The sequence below is a fragment of the Tachypleus tridentatus genome, chromosome 2 (assembly GCF_004210375.1).
Source record: "Tachypleus tridentatus isolate NWPU-2018 chromosome 2, ASM421037v1, whole genome shotgun sequence".
Taxonomy (NCBI): Eukaryota; Metazoa; Arthropoda; class Merostomata; order Xiphosura; family Limulidae; genus Tachypleus; species Tachypleus tridentatus.
The window spans coordinates 143,717,745-143,732,597 of record NC_134826.1 but is presented as its reverse complement, the minus strand read 5'-3'; the positions used below and the strand labels follow the sequence as shown (position 1 = coordinate 143,732,597).

Below are 14,853 nucleotides of genomic sequence, written 5' to 3'. Positions count from 1 at the left end.
CTAAATACTTTTTGTAGTTCTTGTCTTACGTTACTGATAGTACAGCTACAAGAATCCAATCAAAATGTTCATAAAACTTAATATACAAGTCCCAGATACAAACGACAACGACCTAGGTTATCACAGAAGTAGAATCCTGTTTCGTTTAAACAACATACACTTATATTCTATTCATTAGGTTAAAACAATCCGTTTCAAGGTGAAAAAATGACCTTATTAATTATACAATAGCAATGTCACTGACAGTGACAATGTGCTCTCAGGTACGAGCCAGTCCATCCATAGATCAAAATTATTAATAACAAACGTTTCAGTTATTATTGAAAACTTACTTACAATAAAACAAAACGTATGATTACGTTCATGAAAACTTGATAAAGAAAAATTAGACTTAATTAAAATAAACGTGAAAGGGGTGTGTCTGTGCTTTGCCCACCACGGATATCAAAACCCAATTTATAACATTGTAAGTACGTAGACATACCGCTAACTGTTGGACTCCTAGAAAGGAAACTGACTCGGAATGGCCAAGCGTGTTGAGGCATGTGACTCGTAATCTGAGAGTCGCGGGTTCAAATCCCCGTCGCTCCAAACATGCTCGCCCTTTCAGCCGTGGGGGGCGTTATAATGTAGCGGTCAATCCCACTATTCGTTGGTAAAAGAGTAGCCCAAGAGTTGGCGGTGGACGGTGATGACTAGCTGCCTTCCTTCTAGTCTTACACTGATAAATTGGGGACGGCTAGCACAGATAGCCCTCGAGTAGCTTTGTGCGAAATTAAAAAAACTAACAAACAAACAGAAAGGAAACTGTGTTTTGGATAAGGAAGTTTGTTTAATAGGAGTCTTATAAGTGTGTGATTAATAATTCTGACAATATTAAACATTACTGAGAAAAAAATTGTAACACTTCACCCTAATTTGTCATTTAACGTTGATAACATATTTTCTCGACCATTATTGTGTAAATAACGCGTTACTGTACGAAGTAAATGTTTAATACATGCTTTCCTTTCCTTGTTTATCCAAGCGCCACGATGCATAATAGGTAATATGTGATGGGCTCATTACAGGGATCAAACTTTGAATTTTAACCTTCTAAGCCCCACTTTTACCGCTAATCCGCAAAAGAAAAAAAAGTATCTTCCTACTCGCTTCCTTCACTGGGACCCGGCATGGCCAGGTGGTTAAGGGACTCGACTCTCAATCCGACGGTCGCGGGTTCAAATCCCCGTCACACCAAATATGCTCACCCTTTCAGCCGTAGGGGCATTATAATGTTACGGTCAATCCTATTATTCGTTGGTAAAAAAGTTGCCCAAGTGTTGGCAGAAAGTGGTGATGACTAGCTGCTTTCCCTCTAGTTTTACCCTGCTAAATTAGGGAAGGCTAGCGCATAAGATATGTACAGTGATATAGTCAAAAGTTCAATAGACAGTTTTATTTTAAATATTTTTCAATTTGGTATTTGTGGTGCAAAACATGAGTTGATATGGTGTCTAGTCCAGATAGATGGTTTATTTGGTGCTGAAACAACATATAGATGTTTGGAATGAAACATATTAACCAAAGATAAGCTACGTGACTTGTACAAGTATCTCTGACCAAGTATGGACTTGATGGGTCTTTATTTATTCAATTTCCAACATTGGATTTGTAATGTCAAACGTATGCTTGCTTTTACAAACTACAATGCAGAATCTCTTCAACTCACTTGGAAGTTTATAATACATTACAAAGGAAGTAACTTTAAAGTTGGAGGAACTGTGAAACCGACTAAAACACAACTTCATTTGTCTGTTCATAAAATTAAACTGTGTTTGTCTGACCACTAAACTTACAGGATCATTGAAGATATAGAGAAAAGTGTGATAAATATGGTTTTAATCAAATATCTTCAGTTACTTACTAGGAAAATACAGGAAATAAATATTTTGTTTTTCAAGTTAAGTGAAAAAAACACACGTTTTGGACTAAATAAGGAATACACAGGATATTAACAACTGAGAGGGTTGCACTTAATTGTAGAACACACAAGTGAAACATAAAATGTTTACACACTTATCTTTGTAGTGTTAATAAGTACAGTGAAAAAAACGTAACAGTTAAATATCTTGTGAACGTCGTATTGTCATGTAAAGATGAAGGTATGGATCTACAGTATTGGTTTTTATACCACAAGTGGGCAGAGTACAAATAGCCCAGTACTGGTGTTTATACCACTGGTGGGCAGAGCACAAATAGCCCATTAATCTTTGTACTTAACAACAACCAAAACAGCCAACTGAATTTGTAAAAGCTTATAAAGAATATTCACCTGAATGCCATTGTAAGCTATTAACGCCATCTGTTTTAGCCTTGATAGCTTTGGTATAAAATCGAATCTAAAGATATTCTGGGCAAGAAAGGAACAAGATAAAAGCCTATTAACAGAGTCATTGCGATTCAAGGACACTTAGGTTTATTTTTTGTCCCTTGGACAGAACGATGTGGTAACCACGTCTAGAGCAGACGTGTCTTTCAAAACCCTTCTTTCTGTTAACTAGTTTGACAAGTGTTAACAGAATCTAATGACTTTGTATTCCTGCATCTGAGTGTTGTACAAATGGATTGGAATATTGTCACATACGTTATCATAGTGCCATAGGGTAGCTAGGAAGTTTGACTATTTCAAATATACTTTTCTAGTGCTATATAACCCTATGTGATAGCTAGGAAGTTTGACTATTTCAAATATACTTTTCTAGTGCTACATAACCCCATGTGATAGCTAGGAAGTTTGACTATTTCAAATATACTTTTCTAGTGCTATATAACCATATGTGATAAAGGGGAAGTTTGACCATTTCAAGTATACTTTACTAGTGCTACATAACCCTATGTGATAACTGGGAAGTTTGACTATTTCAAATATACTTTTCTAGTGCTACATAACCCCATGTGATAGTTAGGAAGTTTGACTATTTCAAATATACTTTTCTAGTGCTATATAACCATATGTGATAAAGGGAAAGTTTGACCATTTCAAGTATACTTTACTAGTGCTACATAACCCTATGTGATAGCTAGGAAGTTTGACTATTTCAAATATACTTTTCTAGTGCAACATAACCCCATGTGATAGCTAGGAAGTTTGACTATTTCAAATATACTTTTCTAGTGCTATATAACCATATGTGATAAAGGGGAAGTTTGACCATTTCAAGTATACTTTACTAGTGCTACATAACCCTATGTGATAGCTAGGAAGTTTGACTATTTCAAATATACTTTTCTAGTGCTACATAACCCCATGTGATAGTTAGGAAGTTTGACTATTTCAAATATACTTTACTAGTGCTACATAACCATATGTGGTAACTGGGAAGTTTGACTATTTCAAATATACTTTTCTAGTGCTACATAACCCCATGTGATAGCTAGGAAGTTTGACTATTTCAAATATACTTTACTAGTGCTACATAACCCCATGTGATAGCTAGGAAGTTTGACCATTTCAAATATACTTTTCTAGTGCTACATAACCCCATGTGATAGCTAGGAAGTTTGACTATTTCAAATATACTTTTCTAGTGCTACATAACCCCATGTGATAGCTAGGAAGTTTGACCATTTCAAATATACTTTACTAGTGCTACATAACCCCATGTGATAGCTAGGAAGTTTGACCATTTCAAATATACTTTTCTAGTGCTACATAACCCCATGTGATAGCTAGGAAGTTTGACTATTTCAAATATACTTTTCTAGTGCTACATAACCCCATGTGATAGCTAGGAAGTTTGACCATTTCAAATATACTTTACTAGTGCTACATAACCCCATGTGATAGCTAGGAAGTTTGACTATTTCAAATATACTTTTCTAGTGCTACATAACCCCATGTGATAGCTAGGAAGTTTGACTATTTCAAATATACTTTACTAGTGCTACATAACCCCATGTGATAGCTAGGAAGTTTGACTATTTCAAATATACTTTTCTAGTGCTACATAACCCCATGTGATAACTGGGAAGTTTGGCAACTTCAAATATATTTTATCAGCGCTTTTCAACCCTATAGATAAGTTATAACAGCGCTTGTTTCTAAAGTGTGTTATGTTAAAGGAAGCTGTGTTGGTTTATGTGGGATTCTATCAGGCCCATAATGGAGTATAGTGCTATTGATATTACGAAAGAAGACTAGGTTTATTGGCTGACAAGTTCTAATATTGTCATTCATGTATCACAGAGTAGGAAATTTCTATAACAAATACAAAAATATACATATACAGTCAATACTTCAGATACGAGCGGTTAATCCAATAAGTGCTAATAAACTTTATTCTCTTGACAAATGTTAAAATTTTGATATGTAGTTTCTGATGGCCATCACTTTATACCGTGAGCACATTTTTTGTCTTCTGTTTCCATCGTAAACGGTGAATAAAAGGAATATAGTTTTCTAATTAAACAGATAAAAATATTAGATTCTTGCCAGTCTGATTAATAGGAAAATAATATGTTACTTGACCTTTGGAAAGTTACAAACTTTGTTTAGGGTGGCTTGTGGAAAAATTATTGTTGCCTCACAGTCAAAACATTGTAGCAGGTAAAAATTATATCACTGGTTAGACCTCAATTTCTTATTGAATGAAAAATCATAAATGCCTTGTTTGACGAAATCCAGTTTTAATATTATCTTACACGTACATATAACAATCCGTTTTTATTTTTCCCATTCCATACCATTTCAAAAGCAGCATTAACATTTATCAGATGCAATCCATCAAGATTAAACGACATTTATTTGCATTAAACCTCTTTTGGTCTCCACCAGGTGACGCTAACAGCAAGAAACTACTAAACAAGTTATCACAGCGGATCTCGATGAATTTTCTCCAACATTCTGAATTGGATACAACCTTTCCACAAAGGTAACACGTCACCAAAGTGCTATACAACTACTAGTACCTAATAAATCAGGTTCGCTATGAATCAGCGAATTTGCGCACTTATTTTTGTGTTTCAAAACTGCAGTAAGTCACTGATACGTGTTTTTAAGCAACCATGTTTCCATTACTCTTTTACTTGTTCGGGTTTTATTTTACTGACACCAATAGAACACGTATCGCAAAAGGAGCTCCTTGGCGGTTGCATCCGTTTCACATCCTCTGAAAATAACACGAAAAAAACGCCTGAGAGAAACTTAACCTGGTGACGAAGAACGTGCCTGGTTTTGTATATATATATATTTCCTGTGTCTTTACGTACCATACTGGCCTGGCATGACAAGGTGGGTTAAGGTGTTCGAGTCGTAATTCGAGAGTCGCGGGTTCGAATCCCCATCGCGCCAAACATGCTCGCCCTTTCAGACGTGGGGCGTTATAATGTAACGGTCAATCCCACTATTCGTTTGAAAAGAGTAGCCCAAGAGCTGGCGGTGGGTGGTAATAACTAGCTGTCTTCCCTCTAGTCTTACACTGCTAAATTAGGGACGGCTAGCACAGATAGCCCTCGAGTAGCTTTGTGCGAAATTCAAAAACAAAACAAATTTTTACATACTTTCCCGATTCCTTAATTTCTGAAAGAAAAAAAAAAACACCAAAAAAACGAAACGTCTACGACGGTGTGTTGTTTATACTAACGTGAAGTTCGCAAAATAATTTAAAGGTATGATTCAATTTTTGGTGACAATAAATGAACTGTATAGACGGTTTAGCTTACGTTTATTGCTCATTATTGTACACAGCAATATTAAAATTTTATATCATTATTGACTTTTAATAAGCAACTGAGTTAGTTGTTACACTGATATGTTATTTTTTATCCTTATTGCTCGTAAGTCCTGTGTTAAAATACGTAAACAAAGAGATGCTAGATTTCTGTGTATTAAAACAATAATGTCTATGAATTCGTCGAGAACACATTGTAAGATGAAGACGCTGGTAACTTTCACATCTTCTACGTCTGTCAGACATGCTGGTATAAAAAGAACAATCTCTATTACGCATGCGCTATGTTAATTGTACAACATTATATATTCGCGAAGCCTAAGAGTGGTTAAAGTAAACCTATTGTGATTTGGCAGATAGCCGAGTAAAACACGCGCAGTTCACGTGCAGACGGTCGTACAAGAAGAAAACCTAGTGAAATTTCTATAGAGAGAACATTTATTTGATTCGAAACAGACATGTCCTGATGTTAAAACAAGTAATATTTAACTCCGAAATCGGTATATAAGCAGGTAAGGCAGTCATAAATATATATTTGTTTTACTGTCAAGCATCAGTGTCGTAAAAGATAATTACCAAAGAATTATGTTCTGTTATCTGCGACGTATAATTATCGTTCTTAAAGTATGCTGTTGTATATATATATATATTAATGTCCAGTGAGTAAATAAAGAACACATTACTACATGCTGAGTTTATACGTCTATGTATAAAAGACGGAAAATCTGTCTCTTATTTTGTTCCACTTAGACAACCACTTTCAGTGAAGAGTCCGCGCGTTGTCAAGAAAACGTTGTTACTTGTTTGTTTCCAGAGGGACAGACGTATAATTTGTTGACAAAAGGTTCATATTTCGGTCATTCACTTCTTTTCATCGAACGTAATTTGGACAATTAAATGAACTTTTATTCAAAGCATATCTCAGTGAGAAACAATAACTTAGTAATACATGATTAAAGTTATATATATATATATATATATATATACCCAGCAGTCTTATTGTTTACGAATCACTGTTTTCACCGCGATAAAAGTATGTATCATTCTGAACTTACAGGATGTGTCATTCCTACCGGCCACCGAAGGATCTCTCTATGTCGGCCTGGTGGTTAGGGGGCGCTCGACTCGTAACCTGAGGGTCGCGGGTTCGAATCCCCGCTGCACCAAACATTTTCGCCCTTTCAGCCGTAGGGGCGTTATAAAGTGACGGTCAATCCCACCATTTGTTAGTGAAAGAACAGCTCAAGAGTTGGCATTGGATGGTAATGACTCACTGCCTTCCCTCTAGTCTTACACCGCTAAATTAGGGACGGCTAGCGCAGATATCCCTCGTGTAGCTTTGTGCGAAATTCAAAACTATCAAATAAATCTATGTCCCTTCCAGGAGTAGCCCGAAAGGCTTATGGCAGGGTTAGTAAAACGAACTGTCCAGCAGTCCTCCAGTTATAAGTGGACAAAAATTTAGGGAAAATGTGGGGCCCCCCGATGGCGTTTGGGGTTAGATCCAAACACTGGTTTTCCCCATGTTACTTGGCGGCGTCACAATGGATTTGTAATAATGATTACAACAGTTCGCCAGCTTGTAAGCTGGCGTACACATGTAACTTACTTTTGTGAAATAATACCATAGACGATACTATGTCGTATGTTTAAGATGTTACTGACCGCAGCGATACATTTAGACCATTATAAATACATCAATTATATTTCTCAATTCTGGTTTGAATAACAGTACCTCAAAGTAAATCAATAACTGTTGGTTTATTATTAGTGTTGACTGAAACCTTCATATTTTAAGAATACAAATCTATTATTTCCAAAGTTAGAGGTTAAAACTGTTGTACAATTTCTTACATCTACTGTCTGGAATATTTTTTAAGTTAATCCAACGCAAAACCATTCAGCATTTTAAATCATCTGTCGTAAACAAGAGGTTAGTGTGGCGTTGTAAATAGAAAGTGTGAGAACCCCTTCTTAAAAGTGGCAGATTTCTAATTACCAAACTTAATAAAGGTGAACACTGTTACGTCACAATATGTCGCAACTAATACAGAGAGATAATAAAAATAAAATACTGAGGTTGGAAGGTTGCCAAATTTTGGGCGAAGTGTGTGTAAAAGACAAGGTCTGTCTTAGGTTTATATCGTTGTAGGCCTCGATGAATAACAATACATTCACGTCAGACACTGAACAAATTAACACGCTCGACTTAACAAAGTAAAATTACATCAGCGCCGATAAACAAAAACAAAGCACAATTGCCGAGAGTGTGTTCATTTATTCACCAATCTTTCCGTTCGTCTGCCCATCTTACAAACCTGTTGTTGTGTTCTCCTATGTTTTCTGTTCGCCTCTCTTCGATTCTAATTCGTTCATTTGCCAAACCTATTAGCACAAACACTAAACATTATGCACGTGAGATTCTGTTGCTTGGTTACAGATATTTCGGGCTAACTTGCTACGGTTTTTATATTTCCTTTAAAGGCACGAACGTTAGCCTTATCATAAACATTGACGAATTGCAACCTATAATTAAGATAATGGTTAGAGTAAGTACACGGGTAACTAATGAAGATGGACCCGGCATGGCCAGGTGGGTTAAGGCGTTCGACTCGTAATCCGAGGGTCGCGGGTTCGAATATCGGTCGCACCAAACATGTTCGCCCTTTCAGCCGTGGGGGCGTTATAATGTGACGGTCAATCCCACTATAAATTGGTAAAAGCGTAGCCCAAGAGTTGGCGGTGAGTGGTAATGACTAGCTGCCTTCTCTCTAGTCTTACACTGCTAAATTAAAGACGGCTAGCGCAGATAGCCCTCGTGTAGCTTCGCGCGAAAATTCAAAACAAACAATAATGCAGGTTATCGTAAAATAACACATACAAACGTAGGTGAAAGAACGGTGTATAATAAATACAGTCAACACTTTCAAATTTGTAAATTTCAAATGTTACAAGCAGGATCGTAAAGTGTTTTAATAACTGAAACCTTGGTGAGCATAACATTAAGTGAAATGGCATGTCATTATAGAATTAGGTGAAGCGAAAGGGCGCTTGACGCGCAATCTGCAGGTCGCAGCTTTGAATCCCGTATACCTATAACTAGTGGTGGATAGTGTTGAATATTCACGTTCCCTCTAGTCTATCACTTGTAATTTAGGGGTATATAGCACAGACAGCCCTCGAAAAGCTTTGAACAAGTAAGCACAGTGATGTTTAGTGATTCATTAAATTAAAAACTTATAATGGCACGTAAGCTAAACTGGCCACGTTAACTCGGATGGTTTTGAATCGACTTATTTCTTTGTTTCATAGGCAGAAGGCGTATGTATATATAATCAATCGGTGTTTGTTTTTTTTCTGTTTGATATTCAAAAGCCTTGAAGTCAAGACGAAAGACCACGAGGAAGAATTTAAGGTCAGCTAACAAGGTTAAGTAAGACGTTTTATTAGAAGCTAGAATTCTTCACGTGGCTGAGAACAAGTTTTTGTGCTGTACAATGTTAATTTGTAAGGACCCAAGACTAGTCATACATCGAAAACTAACTAGTGACGTGATGTTACGAAGCAACCTTTCTAAAGGTTATATCTAAGTTGTGTTTTTTTTTAATATGTTCATATACGTGTACATTACGTTTAGTATTTAGTATATATTCATTTTATTTTTATATATAAAAATTGTCAGCTACAGTAGATTAATATTGTGACAAAATTATGATAAGAAACCCGTTTTAAGTATCCATTTCTACTGTTTCTTTTACTGGTGCAGTAACAGCCTTGGTCATACGAGATGGGCCCGGCATGGCCAAGCGTGTTAAGGCGTGCGACTCGTAATCTGAGGGTCGCGGGTTCGCATCCCCGTCGCGCCAAACATGCTCGCCCTTTCAGTCGTGGGGGGTTATAATTTGACGGTCAATCCCACTATTCGTTAGTAAAAGAGTAGCCCAAGAGTTGGCGGTGGGTGGTGATGACTAGCTGCATTCCCTCTAGTCTTACACTGCTAAATTAGGGACGGCTAGCACAGATAGCCCTCGAGTAGCTTTGCGCAAACTTCAAAAACAAACAAACAAACCATACAAGATAAACTATATTAACTTTTACTTATCGCTAAAGAGAAACTTTGTTAAATGTTGTTGTTACCTAACAGAACTATTATATTATTTTAATCATTATTTCGTTATTACTATAATGTGACAGGTTAAAACACTATTTTATATGTTTAATGAATATTTTTCAAATACCATTATTTCTACTAGCATATAATATTCCAGATTATATATTTCATAGCTAGAAGCATACAACAAAACAATTCGTATGTCAAAACGAAACCGATGTAATAAGTTTGAATATATAATATGATTCATATGGAATATAACAAAGAACTGGTTTCATTATTCCAGGATAATTATAACAGTATACTATTAGACAAGGTATAATTAAAACACATTAATACGTAATTAGTTAATATTTTGGAAAGCCATTAACTTTATTTTAATATTTTTGTTATCTCTTAGTATTACCATCTCTTGTCGGGAACTACAGAAATTCTGGTTATGAGACGAACTAACTTATTGTTCACTTTACTACCGTTCCTAGCGAAGAATTTCCGCACTCAATCGGTTGCTAAGTGACTCTCAGCCGAGATGGTTTCTATGCCAACATAAAACGTAAAGGCTCGTTTTATTATTTCAACTGTAGCTTGTACATCACCTGTGCTGACGTTACGAAACGAGTATATCTTAACTTGGCTTACTCAACTAAAAGAGACATTTTCACACACGGACTGTCTGGACAACGTGCTTTGTTTGTTTATCAAATTACACACAAAGCTACGTCTAAGTTTTTCTGCAATAGCTGTCCTTAATTTTGAGAGATACACTAAACTGACTAAAGGCAAGGTAGTTAATGAATATCACTCGTTGTCACTCTTATTACCACTTTATGACGGTTGAATGGGTGAGAATGTTGGGTGGTGGGATTTGAAACACCTTACTGGTGTTGCAGGGACAGCTCAGAACCGCTGTTATAGTGAATATTAGAATTCTAATACACCATAACAAAAATAAAGGTCACAAACTTAGATACGTTGTGGTATAAACAGAACATGGTGGTACCACGATATAAGCCTAACAGGTGTTTCTACACATTCAAGAATACATATTAATAATTTGTAGGCATAATTCAGCACACCCTCTATATTACAAAGCTGACTTAATATATTATATTTTATATCTAATACAATTGTTAATAATCTACATTTGCACAAAGGTTTTAATTTATCAGTGTTTTTTCTAGAACTTACTTAACCATGAGACAGACATACCGCTGAGCCACTGGGAGGTTTCATAGTGCATTGGAAGTATTGTTGTTTATTAATAACGTTTTTCATGGTGCATTGGGGGTATTGTTGTTTACTAATAACGTTTTTCATGGTGCAATAGAAGTATTGTTGTTTATTAATAACGTTTTTGATGGTGCAATAGAAGTATTGTTGTTTATTAATAACGTTTTTCATGGTGCATTGGGGGTATTGTTGTTTACTAATAACGTTTTTCATGGTGCATTAGGGGTATTGTTGTTTACTAATAACGTTTTTCATGGTGCAATAGAAGTATTGTTGTTTATTTATAATCTTTTTCATGGTGCATTAGGGGTATTGTTGTTTACTAATAACGTTTTTCATGGTGCAATAGAAGTATTGTTGTTTATTTATAATCTTTTTCATGGTGCATTAGGGGTATTGTTGTTTACTAATAACGTTTTTCATGGTGCAATAAAAGTATTGTTGTTTACTAATAACGTTTTTCATGGTGCAATAGAAGTATTGTTGTTTATTAATAACGTTTTTTATGGTGCAATAGAAGTATTGTTGTTTATTTATAATCTTTTTCATGGTGCATTAGGGGTATTGTTGTTTACTAATAACGTTTTTCATGGTGCAATAGAAGTATTGTTGTTTATTAATAACGTTTTTCATGGTGCAATAGAAGTATTGTTGTTTATTAATAACGTTTTTCATGGTGCAATAGAAGTATTGTTGTTTATTTATAATCTTTTTCGTGGTGCATTGGGGGTATTGTTGTTTACTAATAACGTTTTTCATGGTGCAATAGAAGTATTGTTGTTTATTTATAATTTTTTTCATGGTGCATTGGGGGTATTGTTGTTTACTAATAACGTTTTTCATGGTGCAATAGAAGTATTGTTGTTTACTAATAACGTTTTTCATGGTGCAATAGAAGTATTGTTGTTTATTAATAACGTTTTTCATGGTGCAATAGAAGTATTGTTGTTTATTTATAATCTTTTTCATGGTGCATTAGGGGTATTGTTGTTTACTAATAACGTTTTTCATGGTGCAATAGAAGTATTGTTGTTTATTAATAACGTTTTTCATGGTGCAATAGAAGTATTGTTGTTTATTAATAACGTTTTTCATGGTGCAATAGAAGTATTGTTGTTTATTTATAATCTTTTTCATGGTGCAATAGAAGTATTGTTGTTTACTAATAACGTTTTTCATGGTGCAATAGAAGTATTGTTGTTTATTAATAACGTTTTTCATGGTGCAATAGAAGTATTGTTGTTTATTAATAACGTTTTTCATGGTGCAATAGAAGCATTGTTGTTTATTTATAATCTTTTTCATGGTGCATTAGGGGTATTGTTGTATACTAATAACGTTTTTCATGGTGCAATAGAAGTATTATTGTTTATTAATAACGTTTTTCATGGTGCAATAGAAGCATTGTTGTTTATTTATAATCTTTTTCATGGTGCATTAGGGGTATTGTTGTATACTAATAACGTTTTTCATGGTACATTGGAAGTATTGTTATTTATCTATAAAGTTTTGCATGGTGCGTTAGGACTATTGTTTTTTATTAATAATGTTTTCGAGTTATAACTTTTGACAAAGGAATTTTGTTAATACACTGATATTATAATTAAATTTTTAACAAGATGTTCTTATTAAACTCTATAAAAATATTACAGTACGTTATATAACGCTTTAACACCTAGAACTTTCTATTATTTTATATTTCGTAATGCGACGCTGTTAAGCTGCGTTTTATACTTTTTAACAAAGAATGGAGCGACTTCTTTTTAGGCTTAACGTATCTTCTCTTATTCGTGCACATTTTTAAATTTGACTATCGAATTGCAAAAATCGTGAGGCTGTAACAATACTATTTGCTCACACTAATATTAATATGAAAAGAGAAAACTCTGGGGTTTCTTTTTTTCTCGATTTCTTTTGTTTCAGTTCCAAGTTTCCTGGCAATGATTACTGGTTGAGGCTAAAAGCTATATTAGCCTCAGGCTAATACTGTTCTTTGCGAATTAGTTACAAATCCATCCTCATATCCTAATTAGAAAATATGAATATCAGAGTATCGTTAAAAATTAATTTGCATACAAACGAATATTCTGCAGAGTTCATCTTAGATCCTATGAACTGGTAATCACCTACCCTGCACAACCAAACTATAATAATCACATATGTATGCCCTCTAAACACGAGGCTCGATTCTCCCAGTCGAATAATCGCAGATAATCCAATGTGTATCTTTGCGTTAAATCAACAACAACGTAACTAAATATCATACGTTGTGACTTTATTGAAATGCCAGGATATCTCAAGATAAATGACTGCTGAGATTTAAGATAGCCTGAACGCCTAAGCCAATTGTTCTATGCAACTCTATGCAAAATATTAAGAGCCTAGCTTCGAAATGTTGGAGCAAAATTAGTACAACTTCATTGATGTTATTTGACTTCGCTGTGACGTATTATGACAGAAGTAGGAAAATTACTTATCTGCTGGAAGAAGTTTAAAAAACTATACTTTTAAAACGAGCCCTCTGGTGAACTGAACAGTCACCAGAGGGGTAAATAACTTAGCACAGACAAATTATTCAAAACTCGTTTGTTTACCACTTGCCTTTCTTTCACGAACATTTGAAACAAAGACTTATTAATTCATCTTCACCCGTTTTCACGATTAATTAAATTTCGATTAATTTGAAATAATTAAAGATTTTTCTGATCTATGTGTCATCATATTTTACAGCACACTTTTCTATTATATGAATTTTATTACATTGTATAATTATGTCCTACATTATTTTAACGTACCGTATAATTTATCATTTCATAGGAACCCAGGTGTAGCCTTTCTTAATGTCTTAATTACATAAAACAAATTATTTCTTGGCTAATGTATTAGTATTATGTGGCAATTTCTTTAAGTACTCATCCGTATCTTTATGTAACTCCGTTACAGAATGTGAACAGAGGTTATGTTTTCTGCGCGTGTGTGTGTTTGTCACCAGGATTTCTTCTCATAAATGGATGAACAGTTTTGGACGAACGTTTATATACATGTGTAATATGAGCCAACTTAGAAGTGATTACTTCTTGGAAGGTCGCGAGGATTCAAAACATGGGACCCATTTTTCATACCATTTTGTGGGATTGATTCAGCCCGAAATGGTTACATTTTGATGAAACTTGGTGGACACATACAAAATACTGGTTCTAATTGTCCTGCAACAAATGGTTCGTGATCGTTAATAACGACTGACATACGTACGTTTGTTTGGTCGTGGATTACAAATCCAGGCAAAGGAACATGCTCACTCTTTCGGCTATGTGGATGTTATACTGTGAAAGTCAATCCCAATATTCGTTAGTTAAAAGAATAACCAAAACGTTGGCGGAGGGTGGTGTTGATTAGCTTCCTTCGCTATACTTTATTAGGAAGGGCAGCACAGATAGCCCTTTAGCAGCACCGCGCGAAATTTAACAAACAAATTTTAAAACCTGCATCACGTGTACAGGATTTTTCTCCCTAATAAGGAGCGTCTTCCAATTTCAGCCCCATATGGCCAGGTGGTTAGAGCACCTGACTCGCAATCTAAAGGTCGTGGGTTCGAATCCCGTCCTACAAAATATGCTCGCCTTTTCAGTCGTTGGGGGGATAATAATGTGACGGTCAATCTCACTATCCATTGGTAAAAGATTAGCAAATGAGTTGGCAGTAGGTGGTGTCGACTTCTAGTCTTAGAGACGGCTAGCGCAGATAGCTCTCGTGTAGCTTTGAGCGAAATTCAAACCGAACCACTACTACTATTATTGTTGC

General features: G+C 35.2%; 1 protein-coding gene across 1 annotated transcript in view; it reads left to right on the top strand.

Moving 5' to 3' along the window:
* The first annotated feature begins 6,049 nt into the window (after positions 1–6,049).
* Positions 6,050–14,853, top strand: part of LOC143245276 (uncharacterized) — an 88,641-nt gene continuing 79,837 nt past the window's right edge. Inside the window, exon 1 of the mRNA XM_076491440.1 lies at positions 6,050–6,223. The gene's annotated coding sequence lies outside the window, so the exon portion shown is untranslated. The remainder of the gene's footprint in view (positions 6,224–14,853) is intronic.